General features: G+C 50.1%; 1 protein-coding gene and 1 pseudogene across 1 annotated transcript in view; both read left to right on the forward strand.

Annotated features, from left to right (window-relative positions):
• Positions 1-20,735, forward strand: part of LOC135404811 (zinc finger protein 493-like) — a 152,662-nt pseudogene that overhangs the window by 71,174 nt on the left and 60,753 nt on the right.
• Positions 1-20,735, forward strand: part of LOC135404426 (class I histocompatibility antigen, F10 alpha chain-like) — a 92,658-nt gene that overhangs the window by 44,936 nt on the left and 26,987 nt on the right. The window lies entirely within an intron of this gene.

The raw sequence follows: 20,735 nt of genomic DNA on the forward strand, positions 1-20,735 counted from the left end.
GGCGATTTTGTTATAAAAGTAGCGGGGCAACTGAACTGCTTAAAGGGAGGAACAAAAGGGCACAAACAGCACTGCGCAAAATGGCTCCAGCCTTAAATAACGTGGGTAAGGAAGGCACTGGAACAGAAGATGGGGTTTAGGCGGAGCATGCAAATTACAACCAATCATAGGAGATAGGGGCTGAACATAACCATACACGGTACTGCGTTGTTGCGGACGACGGGAAAGTATCACACGATCACAGTATTGATCATGACTAATCCAACTTTATTGCTGTAAGCTCCATGCTTATAAAGGTTAATAATTAGGCTCATTAATATTCCAAATACAAGCTCATCATTGGCTCCTAATTACCTAAGTTATATTTGCGCAAATGCTGCCTCTTTCTCATGGCTATAGTTACTTTATTTACTATTTGCTACTTTCTCTACCTTTCCCATCCTGTTGCTCTAATTTTTCTATCACGTATGCAGTTTCTTAAACAATACAGCTTCACAGCAGACAATGCAGCCTTGCAGTTTCTTAGACAAAGCAGTTTCACAAACACACTGATCAGTGACCTTCTAATAGTTTTCTTGCTTTAGCGTGAGACCAGCGGTATAGAATCTTTAATGTGTCCTCTCTCTACCAACCAGGTTTCTGCAATATCTTCCACACTGCGTCAAGTATCAACCAATGAAAGGACAGAACATACGCACAGTACAATACAATACAACAACTTATATGCAAAATCTACAATTTCCTTATTAATTACACATTTTTAGACTGCCACAACCCAGCCTGCCCCATGTGGAGCCTTGGGGGTGGCTCCTGCTACACCCAATGCCAGAAGAACACCACAGGAGACCCTGGGGAGGGAAGAAGGGAAGGAAAGAAGGAAATCTCAGTGCTATGCATCTGGAGCAGCTGGGGGAACTCCAGTGCCTCCCAAGACGCCCTGTCAGACACGTGAGGAACTGCAGAGTCGAGAGCTCTCCCCACGCACCCCTACGGCCCGCTCCGAAATAAATACCGTTGACTGCCCATGGAAGGTCCCCTTCAGAGTAGCGACACGATCCCCGTAGCCCCTTGCTCTGGATTCCCCCGCCCATTCCTGGCCTCACCCCTTTGTGCCCAGAGCCCACTAGCTTTGAGCTACAGGGAGCAGAGGGGCTCTGTTGCCACCCTGTCAGGCGGCGTCAGCTGTAGAACAGCTCCAGTGGCCAAGTGCAGGGCTGAGCTCTCCATGGGACTGTGTCTGGCTTCAGGCAGTTTTCTGACAGGGAATGGGACTATTCTAGCCCAAAGGGAGCAATCAGGATCCAACATCTGCTTTGTTTAAGGCTATCAGGAGCCTTCTTGGTCGCTTATCCTTTGATTTTTGTCCAAATCTTGAAGTGGTTTTGATGAGGTACAAAAAGGAGGTGCAGAAAGCATGCCTTCCTCCCCCATAGACACGGTTTCCCCTCCGATCAGGGGGATCAGACCAAACCTCTGGTGGGAGCTGTTTTATTAAGCTTGTCAGACCTTGAACATCAGGGGAGCTGTGTACAGCTCGTGGCAGCAGGTGCTGGGGCCTTGGCCAGTGTCACCTGGAAGGGGAAAGGAGGAAAGGGGACCAGCACGCATCCCTGCTGCCCTGCATATCCCCTGAGCCAAGGGACACTTATGGACAGTTGTTCTGCACCTCCCCCTGTCCCCTTTTGGTCAGGGCTATCACCTGACACTGCGGTGACAGACGGGTTCATCAGGATATCCTTGGCAGAATGATGACGGCACTGAGTCACAGTTACAATTAAAGCTTCATTTTTTTTAACATCATGGTATGATCACTATAGCCCAGAATACCATGATTTGAGTAGCACAAGATTTCTATAAGCAGCACCAGCATAGCAAGATTTTGTAAGCCCTTTAGCACCGAATTGTACAGCACAGCTCAGCTTAGGATGCCTGATCACCTGGACCTGATCACTCTGCAGGCCAGGGCACATCCTAATCCTTGGTTTGTCATGTCAATATAACAATCTTAATCTAGACTTGAAACACGTTAACAGAACAGGAGTGGCCCTTTCAGGGGAGAAGAGTCTGTTTGGTATTAAGATGGGGCTCTGTGTGCTGCTGTGCTGCCCTGTGCTGCTGTGAGGCCATCCCAGCCTGGCAGGCAGGTGCCTGTGACCTGCAAGGCCTGTGAGGAGCAAAGGAGTCGGCCTGGGGCCTGGAAATGGGAAGGCTGATAGGGAGGGGGAGAAGGGGTCTTCCTGGCGCACTGGACCTTCAGGGACTGACGATGAGGGCAAAGGGGACTCATGTAGGACCAGCTTGGTCACAGAGCACAGCTGTTTCTGTCCTAAAATGCCCCCATATGAGCAGGAGGCAGGAGCAGAGGCACTGTTCACGAGTGCCATTGTTGATTGTCTTCATCAGAGAGCTCCTGAAGTGCTGCTGGGAGGACGGTAATACAGGACCTGGACATCAGGTTAGGGCAGGGGCATAAAAAGGTCACCTGAGAGGTGTAATGCAGGAGTAAATGCAGATACTTTGTCTGGGTAAGGGATACAAGGAGCCTCCCCAAGGATGACAGGGATAAAACCAGCTGCTGCAAGACGTGATGAAAAAAGCCATCCAAGCAAAGTCATGCCCGAGCTGGATGCCCCAAGTCTAAAAGAAGAAACACCTCGGAGTGGAGCAGGAGCCATATGAACTGTGCTGAGCTCGGCAGGAGTGAAACCACCTGTCCTGAGAAGAACTGAGTAAAACTTGATGCCCCATTCCAGGCAGGGGCCAAACCAGCCAGGTCAAGTGTTGTTAAATAACAACCAGCTGCATCCTTGGCGCATGAGAAACACTATCTGCCTGCTGAGCAGAGGTTACACCAGGTGTCCAGAGGACTGCCTGTTGCTAAACACCTCTGAAACTGTCGGGATAAATAGGACCCTCTAACAAATTGGCTTTTTAGTGTTAGAAAGCAAGGGATTACTTTTATTTGCAGCCCTGCGGGTGCATGTGGCTGACAAAAATCCTGCCTCCGTACTGACAGCAAGACATCGCTTTTCACCTATTTATACAGATTTGGCAAACAAAGAAATTAATGTTCATTGCTTCCAAATTACATCACTCACTCCCTTTCATTAATTAGTATTCTATGTGGGATTGGTTATTAATTTCTCACTTTCTACTGTAATAACTTCATATCTTTAATCTTTTTTGTGTATTTTCCCTCCCCTAGGGATTTTCTGACACAAATGCTGAGCCTTTGTTAGTCTTCTTCTTTAGCTGCTGGTTTCTGCAGAAGGTCCTTGTAGTCCATAAATCTTGTGTTCCAGATCTCCTCCTTCAACAGGACATCTTTCTCTGACAGGCTTTCTCCACTGAAGCATAACAGGGTTAACTTCAACAAAACTTACAGTTTTAGTACTTTTCCCAGGCTGTGTTCTCCCAAAGGAGCTTATGACAATTTTTACTCCATGCTGGCTAAAGTTGATTTAAGGCTGAACGCACCGCCTATGATGTGTGTTAAAAACAACTAATCAAAAAGTTAATTAGGAACACTAAAAAAATTAGAAAAGTTTTATGATTTCCAACAAGCCCAAAACAACATAGGCCAAGTGCAGCAGGGACAAAACTGTCTCTATCCATTGATGCCAGGAAAAGGCAACAGTAGTAAAACTCAACAGCCACAGGTGCTATTAAGCCGGTATTTGTTTATTTCGGCGCCGGACGTGCAGGGGATAGCTCCGCCTAACACGCGCGTGCCCTCACCATCCAGAGTGGGAGTCTGGCTAAAGCTGCGGCTGATCAAAACCTAACCAACCCTAGCGGCAGGAGTAAATGGGAAGCTGCTAAAAAGCCATCCAGGAACGTTTTCAGAGCTTGAGGACAAGACAGCAGCTGGGCGGGGGCCAGCAGCCAGCCAAGGTCCTCCCAGCGCAGCCTCTGAAGGGTTCCTTTGGCAGTCCCAGTTCAGGGTCAGCCCATGGTTGTACCCTGGGGGCAGATGAAATTAATTGGAAATGAACCCATAAGAGTCCAGGTGCTTTGCTAAGAGTCTCACTGATAGAAGTGGCAGTGAAACCCTCAGCGTCTTGGGGGCCAGAAAAGCTGTGACCTGGCTCAGTTACAGCCCTGAGCAGGCTTTTACTCCTCAGGCCGTGTGGCTCAGGGAAGGTGTGGGAGCTCTGTCAGAGGATGACGAGCCCTTTGCCACCAGCACGGGGGGAGGTCCAGTGGCTTCCACCTGGCGGACGTGCCATGTGGGTTCCTGTGCCCAAGAACCATGTGGTTCCATGTGGTTCCATGGGGTTCCATGTGACCCCATGTCACAAAGGGGCAGAGATGTGGCACCCATCCGGTATCCTGAGGAGCGCGCCAACGAAAATCAGTTGGACAGAGTTGGCCTTCGGGATAACTCAGCTCCTTCCTTTGCTACTTGTGTGCCTGCCTTTTTTGGATGGTTTATTGCTTACTGACCATTTCTCCTCAACTTTCCTCCTCTTTCAAAGGTAATGCTTTGACTTTTGGCCCAGATCATAGAGCAGGGTATATGGGATAAAAGTATAGGCTGATTTATACCTTCCTAGCTGTAGGCTGAGCTGTTACAACTTTTATAGGCTGGCCAGGTATGACCTAGGCTAGAATTCCAGTTTGCTGATTCTTGGTTTTTTTTCCATAGCCTAGGATAGGTAAGCAGGGAGGTGACTGTAGTCTGAGGGGATGGGCTCAGCCCACCTTGATTGCTGTGGGAGGGAGGGAGGCAGAAAAAGGAGAGCAGCAAAGGCAGCAGTTAAAGTAGTGGCTGAAAGACGGTCACTCCTAGGAGGTGGGAAAGCCAGAGGGCTCTGTTGCTGAAGCAGTGTCAGGAGAGCAGCAGGGCCTCTTCAGAGAAGGTAACGTACATTGGAGCATTTCAAAGGGGCCTTTGAACCCGCTGTGAGTTGGTGCCCCGCGCCTGATCATAAGGGCGTGAGCTGCAGCTCAGCAGCAGTTACGAGCACCACTGAAAGACTTGGTGGGGGATGCCGTTCTGCGTTTATTTAGAGTTTTGATACTTTCGGTGAGCTACAGTAATTTCTTTGCAACTAGGTGACGGGATTGGTGCTGTTCTCTTTCTGGAGAGAAAGACATCCTTGGTCATCTAAAGCATTGCACTCTCTTCCTGAGAGAGGCAATGGCCACAGCAGGGAACGACTCCTGTGAGTAATAGCTTCACCAGCAGGTTGGGACTTTGTGAACTGCCACAGACAACTGACATGGCTGGGGGTCAAATCCCAGAATGATGTGCTCACAACCTAGAGTGATCTCTGGGATGTTTCCTGAGAGCAGTCAAACTGACCCCCGTGTTTACAATTAGACCCAGGAAAACACCTTTTGTCGCTCCTCTGACACTAGGTACAAGACTTGGAAAGCTGTCATTGCTCGTAGAGAGGTCTGCCATCCTTTGGGTTACCTTCCGTGCTCAGTATTTATTTGTTTTCAACAAGTTACAATCAGGAAAAGGGATGGCTTCACTGATAACCCAGTCTAGAACTCTACTGAGAAAGGAAGGTAGCCTGCGGCCCAGAAACCAGATTGTGGGTTTGTTGGACTCTCAGCAACGTAAAGAGGGGAATGGATTTTTCCAAAACAGTAAATTTAAATGGCACTGTTTAAGCTTCCCCTGATGTTGTTGGGTTGGCAGTTGAAGCAGATGGTCCTGAGTGCTCCTGTAGAGACCTCACTGTTTAAATATGCCTTTGTGCCTCATTTCATCTCTTTTCAAATGGAATTTCCCTGCAGTCATTGCCGAGGGAATGACTCCGCCACAAAGGATCCTCTTTCCCCCCGAGAAGATTTGCATGGTCTGGCAGCAAAGACAGAGTGCTGGAGCAGGACTCCTCAATGTGGGCAACACATGCTTCCTTAATGCTGTCCTGCAATGCCTGACATACACCCCGCCGCTGGCCAACTATCTGCTCTCCCGGGAGCACAGCCAGGCCTGTGAGTACTCTTAGGGACATCTCCCTGTGAATCTGTTCATCAAATCCCAAGGATTCCCAGAACCTGAAATTTGATTTAGGAGAAAAGCAGCCCTTTGTCAGCCCCAGAACTTGTGTTCTTTGTACACTCAGGAGCCACCTGTCCTATCCAGCTGTCTTATTCTTCATGAAGGCACATCTTTCTAGCTCTGGGTCTCTATTCCTGCAAGTTAAAACCTCAGTTTAGCATTCCTCTGAAGAACATTTTCTATGCACTAAAACGTCCCGTGCTTGTTGAAACACTGGGAGGAGTGGCATATTGCACTGGAGTGGGAGTGGAAGAAGAGGAGTATTCCACCACTAGGGATATTTTGCTAACCAGAGGACCTTCTCTCCCTCCCTCCTCAGGTCGCCAACAAGGCTTCTGCATGATGTGCATCATGGAAGCGCATGTTAACAAGGTCCTGCGTTCAGTCAGTGCCATCCTGCCTTGGGCTGTTCTCAGGGCTTTCAGATGTATGTGATTTCAGGTTCTTTGACAGGTTTTCTTCCCTTCCTGTAGGAGACAACTACTAACTTCCTGTTTCTTAGTCATAGGAGAACATTTTCAGCTTGGCAGGGAGGAAGATGCCCATGACTTCTTATGCTGTACTGTCAACGCCATGCAGAGAGCTTGTCTGAGTGCAAGCAACAAGTAAGCACAAGCAAGTTACCTTTACAAAGTTCTGAGCCCTTTGGACTCCTTGATGTGGCCTCATCAAGGAAAACCTACAGCCGGGGCTTGGAGGAAGTAATGCTCTGTCTTACGACTTGTTTCCAGCTTGGACATATCATCTCAATCTACTACCATTGTCCATCAAATATTTGGAGGCTTTCTGAGATCCAGAGGTATGTTTCTACAACAGCTGCTCTCCTTGGCACTGCCTGTGCCCTTCTGTCTGCCTGTGCCCAACAGCTGGCCCTGGGACTAGCAGGGCAGGTACAATGAGCACAAAGCAGTACCATCGTTCAGCTCACCATTGCTCGGCATTTTGATTTTTCCTTCCAGTCATCTGCTTCAGCTGCAAAGCCATTTCTGATTCCTATGAGGCCTTCCTGGACGTCCCCTTGGATATCAAAGTAAGAGGTTTTGCAGTTGTGCTTCAAGACATGGCAAGGCTTTTCAGAGTCAACACATTTGTCCTGAAAGCATATCCTGTGAACACAAGAGGTCTTGGTCGTGGATGGGAAGGGGAACGGATGTTGTCCTCCTGCAGAGGCCATGGCACTGGTCTCTCTGTAGGTGCTGGCTTGAAGCTGGACAAGCACCCATTCTGCGCTCTGCACCCTTGACATATCCTCCTCCTTCTTCCCTTTGCCCTCCTTCAACACCTGTCTGGCTTCCAGGCTGATGGGTTGGATTGTTTTCACTACTGATGACCCTACATAACATCAGTAGCTCAATGGCAGGTGATACAGAGAGGGAGCTCTTGATTGCCCCTGAGAACCTCTGGGACAGGGGAAATGTTCAGCACCACACTCTCTTTCTGGCTCCTTCTGGATACAGCTTGCAGATTCATGGCGGGTCTCCTCAGCATCAGCTACAGGGGTTTTCTTGTCAGCTCCTGGAAAATGTTTGGGTCAGGGCATTTGCTGTAGCTCAGTGCACCGATTTCTCAATTCTCCAGGCAGCCTCATCCCTCACTGCAGCTCTGGAGGACTTTGTAACACCTGAGCACCTGGATGGGGAAAACTGCTTTAAATGTAGCAAGTAAGATGATTACTAACAACATATTAACACGAGACTCTGTGTGAGGGGGCTACAAGTCATTGAGCAGAAGTCATCTTCTCGTGGAAGTTTACTGCACACTGATGAGACACAGTTTTGTTTGTCTGGTTTTTTGGGGGAGGGGGGTTGGGGTTTTTTCTTTGTTTGTTTGTTTGTTTGTTTGTTTTAAATACGGCACCGAATTGCCTTAAAATAGCATAAGGATGCAGGAGACAAGAAAGGTTGTCTAACTGCCTTGGTGGAAGATAGGGTGCATTTCAGCGCTGTGCTCTGTGCTTGGTTTCAAGGTGTGAGAAGAATGTTGCCGCCACTAAGAGGTTCACTGTCCACTGTGCACCCAAGGTTCTCACTGTGTGTCTGAAGAGGTTTGACTGCTTCACTGGTGGCAAGATCAGCAAGGTGTGTACACTATTGGTGTGCAGCTTTCTCTTCAAGAAGCAGATTTCCTAAAGCAGTATGCTTGTCACAAGCTGCTTGTCTTGGGTTTTTTGGGGTCCCTTCTGGGGAGTGGAAAGTTCCTGTGGGAAGACAGGCAAGCACTGTGCTCTGATAGGGCTGCTTTGACTGAGAAGGGTTTCCTGCCACCCAAACGATGTTATGTTGCTTTATGGAAAACCAAGTGCTCATGAGCCCCAGAGATGTATTGATACCCCTGGACTGGCCCCTGCACTTGGTAGGCTATTTCATGTCACAGACCAGGGTCATTTCTGAGCCCTCTTGGTCTCTCCATAGGTTGTAGAGTATCCGGAGTACTTGGATCTTCGCCCATACATGTCTCAGGCAGATGGAGAAGCACTCCTCTACTCCTTATATGCTGTCCTGGTGCACAGTGGTGTCAGCTGTCATGGAGGACACTATTTCTGCTACACAAAGGTAAAAGAGCAACTTCCTTCCCAATGGGGAAAAATGTGTGCTGGGGAAGATAAACTTTCCCGTCAGTGTTACTGACAGCCAAAGTTTTGGGGCAGAAGGCCTCCTTAGTGGCTGGACTGCATTTGTTTTGACATGCTCTCGGTTTGGCAGTTTCCTACCTGTGTTTTTGGAGAGAAACCATGGAGAGATCCTTGCCTTTTTTTTACAGGCCAGCAATGGATTGTGGTACCGGATGGACGATGAATCTGTGCAGCTCTGTTCCATTGACACAGTTCTCAGGCAGCAAGCCTACCTGCTGTTCTATGCCAGGTAATAACCAGGATTCAAATAGGTTCAGAATACATTTCCTTTGCCTCATTTGCAGTTGTGCTTCTCACCTTCCGGAGTGTTTTTCTCATCAAATGAAATTACTACCTGCATCATTCAGTGCTGTCAAATCTGAACTACTCCGTGTCTGTCCTTTACTGGGCTTCAGGCTGCGGCCCGGATGGAATCTGCTACTTGCCTGGTCTCTGATGTTGACTCTTGTAGATAAGAGGACTTAAAGAGGACCTCCAGGAAAGATGGGGAGGCACCATTTGTCAGGGAATGTAGTGACAGGATGAAGGCTATCAGTTTTCAGCTAACAGAGGGCAGGTTTACATTAGATATTGGGAAGGAATTCTTTGCTGTAAGGGTGCTGAGACACTGGCACAGGTTGCCACAGCATCTGTGGGGGCCCCATCCCTGGAAGTGTTCAAGGCCAGGTTGGACAGGGCTTGGAGAAACCTTGGAATAGTGGAGGGTGTTCCTGCCCACCACAGCGGGGTGGAACACGATAAAGTTAAAGGTCCCTTGCAACCCAAACAAGTCTGTGAATTTAGGAAATGGAGGCTGTGGGAGGTATAGAGATGAGGTTTTTGTTGGGACAGAGGCAAACTTGGTGGGAAGACCCTAGCTGAGTTTCCCATTAGTGTCCTTGGTTAAGTCTTCTCTCTGTCATAGAAGCCTCTCTGAGAAAATGACTGAACCCCAGAGGAGGTTGCAACAACAGCTCTAAACTGAGATCCCTCTTTTGTTTTTCTCCAGATGCTCTGATCTGAGAATTGGAGAAAGGCCTTCTTCCTCACTGGCACCATCACATGCCCCTTCCTTCCTCAGTCAGTGTGTGGCCAGCAGCAAGCAGGCGGGCTCTGTTGGACCACAGGCTCTGACTGGTAGGACTAAGGTAACTTTGGGGTCATGGGTCAGGGCATCAGAGGAAGAGTGGATTTCTTTCTGGGATCTCAGCATTTCTCTTTTGCCCCTCACACACCGCACCTTTCTTCACAGCCACAACGCTGCTCCCTCTCAAAGCATCCCACCTGGATCCATCCCTTTTGTGCGCCTCTGGCCTTTTGGTCTTAGTAGCCCTCCAAAAGAGCCTTTTGGAGGCCCCAAACTGTCCTGTCCCAGAACTTGTAGGGGTTCCCCACTGCTCTGATCCTTTCAGGAGAAAAGGGCAGGAACTCTCCACAGCTCTCTTTGCAGGGCATGAAGGACACTGGCAGGGAGCGGTCCCGCAGCAGATTCCCTCTGTGGGGCAGGGATCTCCGCAGCTGGTCTGGGGACACCACAGACTATGATGACGCTTCAGAGAGAAGAACTGGTCCTCCAAGTCGTGACCGTGGTCCTAGGGATAGCACAGCTGCAAGGCCTTCCAAGAGGATCTGCCGGTGGGCTCCCGCTCCCAGGGCTGCTCAGGAGCAAACCTTGCTGAGGCAGAGGGAGCCAAGCAGATCTGTGCGGGGAACTTACAACCTTGGCAGCCGGTTTGTGCAGTACACAGACTATGACCGCTCACTGCGGAAGAGAAAGAGGGAGAGAACAAGTCCTCCACGTTGTGACCAAGTCTTAGTGAATACTGCAGTTCCAGGGCCCTCCAAAGCCAGCTCCAAGCAGGCTCTCATGCTCCGGGCTGCTCGGGAGCAAACCCGACAGAGGCAGAGAGAGCAGAGAAGATCAACATGGCGGGGCTGTGATTGCCACAGCCAGTTTGGGCAGCACACAGACTACCGCCCTTCAGAGAAGAAGAGGAGGGTTTCCACGCCCCAGAGATTCACGTCAGACAAGCATTCAGGGCACTCTGGCAATGATGGCGTTGGATTATGGCCCTGGCTCAAGCAGAACGGAAGACTAGCACTGCGTTTATTAGCCAAGGCATCCTTGTTTTCGATACGCCTTCTCAGACCTGAGTGAATGATTTATCTAAGTAGATGATAGTTACAATAATATAGAAATATCATTAGAAATATAGAAATATATATAGAAATATAGAATATATAGAGAGAGAAATATATATAGAAATATAGAATATATAGAGGGAAATATATATAGAAATATATACAGAAATATAATATAGAAATATAGAAATATATATAGAAATATAGAATATATATATAGAAATATATATAGAAATATAGAAATATATATAGAAATATAATATAGAAGTAATATTTTATAATACATTGTTACATGTTATATATCTTCAGCAATAGATAGTAATGTTATAAGAAATATTATTAAAATAATAAAATAAGAAATACTAAAATACTGTAATCAGAATTATTTATTCCACGTTGTAGACAATTATAGCTACAAACATCTCAGCCTCGGCCATATCAATCAACAGAACTGGTCTACTCTGGCCTCAAATCGGGAGGCCTGGAGACACACCATCTCTAACGCTGCTGTTTCCTTTGAGAACGCACGCAGAATCACTCTCGAGGAGAAAAGACAAGGCAGAAAGAATCATGTCTTGCAGAATATACCACCTAGGGAGTCTTTCTGCTGTGCCTTTTGCAATCGGATATGTCTATCTCGCATTGGCCTCCTAAGCCACCAGCGTGCTTGTAACAAATGTGGATAGAGCCTTCTGAAATCTTCGTTCGAGAAGCCCAGCCACGATGATGTGTTTAAGACGGGTGTTCCATAATTTAGTGTTCTCACTGAAACCATGCAAATCGTGCGCCACTCGCTCACTTCCCACTCCCCCTTTCCTTCCCACTCCCCCTCCATCCTGAGGCAGGCTGGACGGGACAATTGGAGGCACAAAAGGTAAAGATCGCAGGCTGAGATAAGAACAACTTACTGGAAACGGCAATGAAATAAGAAAACAGTGCAGCAACAGAACAGTAACAGAAACAATCCTAATAACAGAGTGTACAAGGGAGGCAAATGACTCACACGTGATTGCTCACCAGTTGGTGCCCAACTTTGCCACCACGCACACAACCTGGAAGAGACCCCTTCCCCCATCCTTGACAAAATGAGGAATAACCTCTATGTCCTGGCTGTGCCCCCTCCTGGATACTGCCCAAATTAACACTGTCCTGACCAGAAGCAGGACAATCACCTTCAGGATGTGCAGCACAGCTTTCGGGTCTGCACCGGAGGCACTGGATCCCTCCATGCCAGGGAGGGGAGACATCAGAGATGAGCAGACTTTGGAAATCCCTCACCTCTCACTCCGGCCCATTTTTTCTCATTTTATGGGATGGAAGACTACATACCCAACTCCTCCCAGTGTCCTTCTCACTGGAAATGCCCTGAGCTTTGATTCCTTTGCTGACATGCTGCTTCCTCTGGGAAAAGCAGCCAGAAAACCCAAGGCCATTGCTTTGAGGGAAGGGCTTTCTTAGAACACTTTTCCTGAAGTGCACCCAGGAAGGCTGGGCTGCAGCAGCACAGGGCCCCCATGGCTTTGCTACATCTCATCCAGAACACCTGGAAGCCCTTCTCTCACCATCCAGCCGCTCCCCTGCCCTGTCTTCCCCACCCCACAGGGATGCTGCCGAGGAGTTAACAAACTTCACAGTTCAATCCTGATAGCCCACTGCTGACCGGGATGGGGTGAGACCAGGGGCAGTTTTGGCCCCCATCAGCACCAGCTCTTGGGACAGCCAGGCTCTCTCCTGACATGTGGGCTCATCTCTGCAGCTTTGCTGTCCTCCACAGGGCGTTGGCTGAAAAAAATCATCTTCTAGAAAAGATATATGACACCAGCCCAGGGGTCAGCAGCACCACATGAGAGCTTGGCAAGATGCCCTGAGGACAGCCAGGCCAGGCAGAGAGAGGTGGAAGGACCACAGGGGCTCTCTGAAGCAGCCACATTGTACAACAGAGACAATGAGGCTAAATAAACACTGGGCTGAAAGATGAGAGTGCTCTTACAAGGGAAATTTACAGCTGCTGTACAGGCCTGGGGCTCTTGCTGGAAAGCTTCAGTCTCTGGGCTCCCGGTGCCCAAAGGCATTGCAGATAACTCCTTCTCAAGCAATGGCAGGGAGCAGGGTGGAGAAGTCAAGGATGAGGCAGATCAGAAAGACTGGGGCAGCACAAAGAGATCTACAAGGGAGAGAGACAGCATCTGAAAGGCACTCCTTGCTGACCTAGGAGCTGGTGCCGTGGGCTCTACAACTGCTGCCTGCAGTCAGCTTGGAAGCTCTGGCAGTTTTAACAGGAGGTTTGTCTGCAAACAAGATGCAGAGACGTTACGATGATGGATGCGGGTATATTCCTGACCTAGGCTCTCCAGAGGGAGATTCGCTGTCTCCTCATGGGCCATAGAGGCTTTTAATATGGGATGAACTTCACTTGGTCTCCCCAAGCTCATGTCCAACCTGTTCCATGGCCTCTGACTGCGATCTGCTGTCCACCTAGCTTCATCCCCCCTCACAACCCTGGGGACTCCTTGGAGATGAAGGGCTGCTGTGCCAGCACCTACTGCTCCAGGAAGGGAGTGCAAGGGGAAGATGCTACAGTCGCAGGGGCAAAGAAGGTTCATTTTGCCATGGGATCCCAGGAGGTCACCATGCACATCGTCAATGGGGTCTGAAAAAAGAAAACTTACAGATGTTGAGGCAGCTGAGCTCATCAAACACATGTAGAAAAGCTCCTGATTTCAGTATGGCTGGCTCTTTTGAAATGCCCCAGGAAGGAAGATTTGGTCTCAGGCATCATCAGCCCCATTGGCCAGTCTAGACAGAACTGCCTGGACTTGAATCAGAAGTTTGTGGATAAGAGATTTAGCTTCATTTAGCTAGAGATGGGATATCTCTCTCCAGTGAGCCAGCTGCTTGCCATTCCGTTAGTCCCTGACCACAAGCAGCACTGAATCTGTGATCTCTCCCCCTCCAGTTTCTCAGAGTCCCTGGGTAACCCTGAAAGCACTGCTTCAGGATCAGGTTCTGCAAGAGGCCTTCCAAAAAGCAGCTAGGGGATTAGGTGAGGGGAAGAACCAGAAAATCGCACACATTCTTCCCTGGATTCGTGAAAGACAATAAGAAAGAAATACAAGACCCCCAAAAGCAAGTCCACTTGATGGGAGCGGCAGGGGAGCATCTCTGGTTCAGTAGTGATACGACGCACTCAACTGCAGCTTGCAGACAAGAATCCTGAAACATTCCAGTAGCCAAGATTGCCACCTGATCCCAAGGTCCCCTGTCCTCTGCCCCATGCATTTCCACGGGACCAAAGCCCCTATGCACAGCAAAAGGAAAGTATGGGAATGGACACACATGGTAACTTGCTCCTGGCCTTTTCAGCCTATGGAGGAAGACAACTTCCCTCATTAGAAAATGAAGCAGGTCTGAGCTGGACTTTCTCAAAACACTCTAAAGCCAGAGGCAGGTTTCTCCCACAAGCGACAGCAAAGCCCTCCTCCTGCCCATGTTGTTTGGGAAATGGCACAAGAACCAGGAGAATCACAGAGAGATTCACACCTTCAGAGACACCAGTGAGTGCAGCCCCTCCTGACATCATCCGGGCAGAAGCCTCCAGCCCTTGGGATGACTTTGCCTCCTAACAGAGGTGCCAGAGCATCTGATCTGGATTTACCAGGCCTGCCTTAGTACCATGCCACAATAATTGTCGCAGCATCCCAGCCTTTCCTTGCTCGAGCCAGTCTGTTTATAGGTTGTTTGGATCTCCACCTCCACATTGCAGGGGGATTGAACACCACTGGTCACATCCACTTCTACCTCTGACCTGAAGGGAGAGGAAGATTTCCCCGTTTGCTGTTGTGGCAAGTGGTGCCTCTCTGCAAGAGATTTCATCTCCTGCTCGGGGCCCCTCTGCACTGGCCAGGCTCACTCCATGCTGCTGGACCTCTCCCAGCCCCTCTAAGCAGGGCTCCGGTCAAGTCTTCGTAACAACTCCCCATTCCTCAGAATAGCTTGGCACTCCTGTAGCAGTTTGGGTGGGGAATGCCAAACTCACACCAACGAATGGCTCTGTCCAATCACCTGAGGAGTAGCAGGTACCACCCAGTGCGGAGGTCAGCGCTTGAATAAAGACCTCCCCAACTTCTCTGGGTGCAGCTGGTAAGGCGATTCAGTTATAAAAGTAGCGGGGCAACTGAACTGCTTAAAGGGAGGAACAAAAGGGCACAAACAGCACTGCGCAAAATGGCTCCAGCCTTAAATAACGTGGGTAAGGAAGGCACTGGAACAGAAGATGGGGTTTAGGTGGAGCATGCAAATTACAACCAATCATAGGAGATAGGGGCTGAACATAACCCTATACGGTACTGCGTCAAGTATCAACCAATGAAAGGACAGAACATACGCACAGTACAATACAATACAACAACTTATATGCAAAATCTACAATTTCCTTATTAATTACACATTTTTAGACTGCCACAACCCAGCCTGCCCCATGCAGAGCCCTGGGGGTGGCTCCTGCTACACCCAATGCCAGAAGAACACCACAGGAGACCCTGGGGAGGGAAGAAGGGAAGGAAAGAAGGAAATCTCAGTGCTATGCATCTGGAGCAGCTGGGGGAACTCCAGTGCCTCCCAAGACGCCCTGTCAGACACGTGAGGAACTGCAGAGTCGAGAGCTCTCCCCACGCACCCCTACGGCCCGCTCCGAAATAAATACCGTTGACTGCCCATGGAAGGTCCCCTTCAGAGTAGCGACACGATCCCCGTAGCCCCTTGCTCTGGATTCCCCCGCCCATTCCTGGCCTCACCCCTTTGTGCCCAGAGCCCACTAGCTTTGAGCTACAGGGAGCAGAGGGGCTCTGTTGCCACCCTGTCAGGCGGCGTCAGCTGTAGAACAGCTCCAGTGGCCAAGTGCAGGGCTGAGCTCTCCATGGGACTGCGTCTGGCTTCAGGCAGTTTTCTGACAGGGAATGGGACTATTCTAGCCCAAAGGGAGCAATCAGGATCCAACATCTGCTTTGTTTAAGGCTATCAGGAGCCTTCTTGGTCGCTTATCCTTTGATTTTTGTCCAAATCTTGAAGTGGTTTTGATGAGGTACAAAAAGGAGGTGCAGAAAGCATGCCTTCCTCCCCCATAGACACGGTTTCCCCTCCGATCAGGGGGATCAGACCAAACCTCTGGTGGGAGCTGTTTTATTAAGCTTGTCAGACCTTGAACATCAGGGGAGCTGTGTACAGCTCGTGGCAGCAGGTGCTGGGGCCTTGGCCAGTGTCACCTGGAAGGGGAAAGGAGGAAAGGGGACCAGCACGCATCCCTGCTGCCCTGCATATCCCCTGAGCCAAGGGACACTTATGGACAGTTGTTCTGCACCTCCCCCTGTCCCCTTTTGGTCAGGGCTATCACCTGACACTGCGGTGACAGACGGGTTCATCAGGATATCCTTGGCAGAATGATGACGGCACTGAGTCATAGTGTAGTGGTTTGGACTTTGTTTTCCCCCAGAGGCTAAAGAAAAGTGGTAGACCCCAAGGGGTGGAAACCCTTGGAAATTTTGAAGTTCTGCCCAATGGGCGCTCCTGCAAAAATGTAAACATATCACAACCAGACCGGAAGAGATGAGTTGTAGTTTTGGTTGTTGAGGAGAGGTGGCCATGTTGTAGAGCCACGAGGAAGGGGCTCTGAGCCCCTTGGGCCCTCTGGGGCCTCCCAGCCCTTGGCTTGGGGGCTGCAGGGACCTGGAACAGCATAAAGCTGGGCTAGGTGCCTGTAGTTATGCCGGGAGATGTTTTTCTCCATGGACGCAGAGCAGCAGCCGACGCTGACCAGAGAAACGGTGGCAGAGAGCCAGAGATAAGGACCTGAACCAGAGGAGCAGCAGAAACAACATGCAGCACCGCAGAGAAGACTCCTGGAAAGGGAGTTGAAAGAGAGCCAGCAGCTGAGACACAGAGTTTGGGGTAAGACTGATACCAGATTCCCCAAAACTCCCTTGGAGACCCTCTTGGAGAAGAGGGACATGGACTCCTATTTTGGAGAAGAGTTTTAGACATGCAGCACTAGAGAGACAGGAGCTGAGAAGCTCAAGAGACGTCCAAGAGCTGGACCGGGATGGCCAGATGGAATGCAGGGGGGGAGTGACCTTGGCTCCCCCCCCCTCGCACTGCTGCCACGGTGGCAGCCTGAGAGACAGGACACAGAGGCCCTGCAAGCAAGGAGCTGAGTCTCCTGGGATACCAGACCGTCACGAAGACCCCCTGTGTCTTCGTGATATGACGTGGTGAAACGACCTTGTCTGGGGTTACGAAGTCCACGGAAGACCCCTCAGTTGAGGCGATGGGGCCAAGAGAGAGGCTTGGATACCTCCCTTGTGGTTGCTGGCAGAAAGCCAGCTGTCAGCTGCTGCATGTGGAGAAGACAGACAGAACCTGCTGCATTAGAAGATCCTGCTGCTTAAGGACTAGAAGGGATCTGTCCTTCTTTCCCTCCTGGACTTTTATTTGGAGGGGAGAAGAGATCTGGTCCATTGTAAATACTATATGTCATGGTAGAGATAGTTGTGATCATGTGTATAATGTGATATGGTAATTATTTGTATAGTCATTGTAACACATTCCCTTTCCCCCACTTTGAGTCTGGTGTGTTTTGTCTGGAAAAACCCATCTCACATTAGGTTGAGGAGATGTGGGAGGGGGGATGGAGCTAGGGAATTGGATTTTGGGACTATCTCAAACCATGACAAAGGCTTATACAAAGTTGATTGGAGAAGTCCTGCCCTGGAGTCCCGAGGTGCAGAACGGACTCCCTGGCTTTCTAAACTCCTGCTCCCAGAGGAGCCTGGGGGCAGCTGGATCCAATCTCAGCCTTGGGTTATACCAATGCTTTGAATTTGAGGAATTATAGAGATGGGATTGAACCATTTTTTCTCCACAGGTTTTAATGATGGAAAAGCAGATATATTTATATCAATGAACTACTTATTCTTAATAATGATCAGACAAAAGGACTAAACCAGAATTATTTACTACACAACATACACAGTAAAACTACCAGTAGTGCAGGATAAGGTAGGACAGGGCACTAAACTAAAGCAATTGTTGAAGCAATTCTACTGAAGGTGGCAAACAAGCAATAATTCTTAATTAGAGATGGATGGAACTCCCCCAGAGCAGCGCTCGTGGGGAGATCTCTGCTCTCAACCTCCAGCAGTGACCTTGGGGGGGTCCCCAGCCAAGGCAGGAATCTCCACACCCCTCCCAAGAAGGGTTCTGTTGGAAGAACCTGCCCCTGGGAAAGGGGACTGGCCCTTTCTGGTAGAAACCCAGGGACTGACAGTCCTTGGACTCCAGGGCTTCCCTCACCATCAGGGGCTTCATTTGGGGTCAAACCAGTCTGGGTTCCAACATCTCCTGCCTTGTCCTGGCCCTCTCAGCTCAGCACTGACCCCTTTGCAAATGGGGCATTGTCTTGGTGCCATTGCAGGGGGGATGTCCTGCCCCAGTGTCCCAGTGTTCCTTTAATTCCCAGAGGCCCTGCAGTGTCCCAGTGGCCCCTTGATTCCATGACCTTCTGAAACACCTCAGGGTTCCTTTGGTTCCATGAGGCCCCCCTGTCACAAAGGCCCCTGGATTCCATGAATTCCGCAGTGTCACAAGGTTCCTTTTTTTCCATAGGGCCCTGCAGTGTCCCAATTGTGCCTTGATTCCAGGAGTATCCAAATTCTCCCAGGGTTCCTTTGGTTTCAGGAGGTCCCGCAGTGTCCCAGCGGCCCCTTCATTCCAGGCAGGCCCAGGGAGACGAAGGCAAAGACGGAGCCCCGACCCCCGTCAGCATCTTGGGGGGGTGGGGGGGCAGGACCCGGGAAACAGCGGATGGACTGGGATGGACTGGGATGGACTGGGATGGATTGGGACTGACTGGAATGGACTGGAATGGACTGGAATGGACTGGGATGGACTGGGATGGACCGGGACACCGGGATACATCCGGAACCAGGACTGGGACCCAGCAGGACCCCCCGGGAGCAGGATCTGAGCACACTGGGACCCTCCAGGACCAGAACTGGGGCAACAGGGATCATACTGGGAGCAACTGGGACCACACTGAGGGCTACTGGGAGCAACTGGAGGCCACATAGGACATAGTGGGAGGGCCTTGGAGTCACTGGGATCATACTGGTGGAAACTGGAATGTTACTGGGGCATCTGGGAGTGACTGGGAAGGGCTATGAGCATGCTGAGGGCTCTACTGGGATATACTGGGAGTGTCTGCAACCATGGTGGGGGTGACTGGGACCATACTGGGAGTGACTGGGACTACATGAAGGGGAATTAGGACCAGGTTGGGGGCAACTGGAAGGAACTGGATTTACAATAGAAGCAACTGGGATTGAGTGGGACTGTCAGGAGGGAAGACCGGGATCATACTTGGAGTGACTGGATCTGTGCTAGGGGCAACTGGGAGCAACTGGGACCATGATGGGGACAACTGGGACCATACTGGGATCACAGTGGGAGCAGCTTGGCCCATGCTGGGAGCAACTGAGACCACACTGAGGGTGACGGGGGTCATACTGGGATCATACCAGGAGTGAGTGGGATCATGCAGGAGGTGATTGGGATCATCCTGGGAGCAACTGGGAGTGCACTGGGGATGACTGGAAGTGGCTGTGAGCAACTGGGATCATGCTGGAAGCTTCTGGGGGCAACTGGGAATGAGTGGGACCACATGGAGGAAACTGGGAGCAACTGGGAGAGACCAGGAGTGACTGGGATCATCCTGGGACTGACTGGGCGCTGAATCCGAAAAATCAGCCCGAGAAACTGCTCAGAGACTTTTTTATCTTTAAGCAGCAAGTTATTTGTTTATTCAACGTTGGGAGCAAGCCAGCTCACGCTGGACAAACTTGCTCAAAGGCTTCACACAAAATCAGCATTTTTGTACAATCTTCAGCTGTGATTAAATGCATATTCAAGTGATTCCAACATCTATCTCAGCATATTAATAATAGGCGGAGTATAGGTGGAGCTCAGGCGGGGCTTGGGGCGGTGCTTCTCTTGGCCCTCAATCCTGAGGGGACTTCCACTCTTCCTCCATGGCTCTGGGGGCTTCAACTCCTCTTCCTCAGCTTGACCTTCCTTCTCTTCCATTGTTCTTGACCCACTCACTGAAGCTTGGAAAAAGCCCTGGCTCCCGGCCTATTCCTCCTATTCCAATGTCTCCCTGATCCTGCTGTCTCTCTAATTTATCCCCTCTAGGCCTAGGACATGTTCCTGGACTATTCTCTGAAGCTTTGCTCCAGTCAGTAGAACAGAACGAGCACAGATGGTCTTGGCTGTTGGGAGCTTGTTAGCAGGCCCAAATTTCTTAGTGAACTCTTTTGGGCCTGGCCTCCTGTTTCACCAGGGACACAGCCCGGGCCCGGGTGTTCCCATTCCCATTCCACGGGTTTGCATTCCTGTTCCAGGTGTTCCCATCCCATTCTAGTTGTTCCCATCCCATTCCAGGTGTCCCCATTCCCATTCCAGGAGTTCCCATTCCCATTCCACGCGTTCCAATTCCCTTTCCAGGTGTTTCCATTCCAATTCCTGGTGTCCCCATTCCCATTCCTATTGTCCCTCCTCCCATTCCTGGTGTTCCCATCCCGCTTCTGTTTTCCCCATTCCCAGTTCTTGGTGTTCCCATTCCCATTCCAGGGGTCTCCATTCCCATTCCTATTGTCCCCATTCCCATTTCAGGTGTTCCCATCCCACCTCTGTTTTCCCTATTCCCATTCCAGGTGCCCCCATTCCAATCCCAGTTGTTCCCATTCCCATTCCTGGTGTCCCCAATGTTCCCATTCCCATTGTTCCCATTCCCAGCCCAGGTGACCCCATTCCCATTCCTGATGTCCCCATTCCCATTCCAGGTGTCCTCATTCCAGGTATCTCCATTTAAATTCCAGGTGTTCCCATTTCCATTCCACGTGTTTCCATTCCCAT

Source organism: Pseudopipra pipra, chromosome W (genome assembly GCF_036250125.1).
Source record: "Pseudopipra pipra isolate bDixPip1 chromosome W, bDixPip1.hap1, whole genome shotgun sequence".
Taxonomy (NCBI): Eukaryota; Metazoa; Chordata; class Aves; order Passeriformes; family Pipridae; genus Pseudopipra; species Pseudopipra pipra.